The sequence below is a fragment of the Arachis ipaensis genome, chromosome B10 (assembly GCF_000816755.2).
Source record: "Arachis ipaensis cultivar K30076 chromosome B10, Araip1.1, whole genome shotgun sequence".
Taxonomy (NCBI): domain Eukaryota; kingdom Viridiplantae; phylum Streptophyta; class Magnoliopsida; order Fabales; family Fabaceae; genus Arachis; species Arachis ipaensis.
The window spans coordinates 6,969,429-6,970,189 of record NC_029794.2 but is presented as its reverse complement, the minus strand read 5'-3'; positions in this window follow the sequence as shown (position 1 = coordinate 6,970,189).

Sequence of the window (761 nt, the reverse complement as noted above, 5' to 3'; positions counted from 1 at the left end):
AGGCCTGAACACAATTCATTACAAGCCGAATAATTAGAGAAGGAAAGCCAAAAGATTCAAGAGTGTGCTCAAGAAAATTTCAATCAACTCTATCATAAGCCTTTTCTAAATCAATCTTAAAAGCCATAGCTCCTTTTCTAGACTTTGTCCGCTTAAGAAAGTGAAGAACTTCTTGGGTGACAATAATATTATCAGGTGCTCCTCTACCAAGAATAAACCCTCCCTGAGTTGGGCTAACAATCTCATCCAAAAATGGTCGTAATCTATTAACCAGCACTTTAGTCACTACCTTATAAATTACATTACAAAGGTTTATTGGCCAAAAATCCTTCAATCTAGTTGGAGGGTCGCACTTAGGGATAAGAACAATCAAAGTTTCCAACAAAGAATGGCTTAACGTCTCCCCTAAGAATGCTTTCCGAACAGTACGCCATACCTCATGACCCACCACATCCCAATATTCCTTGAAGAAAAAAACTTGAAAACCATCCGGCCCAGGAGCTTTGAATGAGCTCATATTATCCAGAGCTTCTTTAACCTCCAACATTGTTACTGGTTTAGACAAATTATCACAAGCATCCTGGCTAAGAGATGGCATAGAAATTTCTCCCATGCAATTAACCTCAACAGGCTCAGTAGAACAAAAAATATTTTTGAAGAAATGAACAACCTCCCTTTGCAAAACTTCCGGATCATCAGACCAAGACCCATCACTGACTAGCAACCCATGAACCTTGTTAGATTTTCTTCTAAGGATGGTT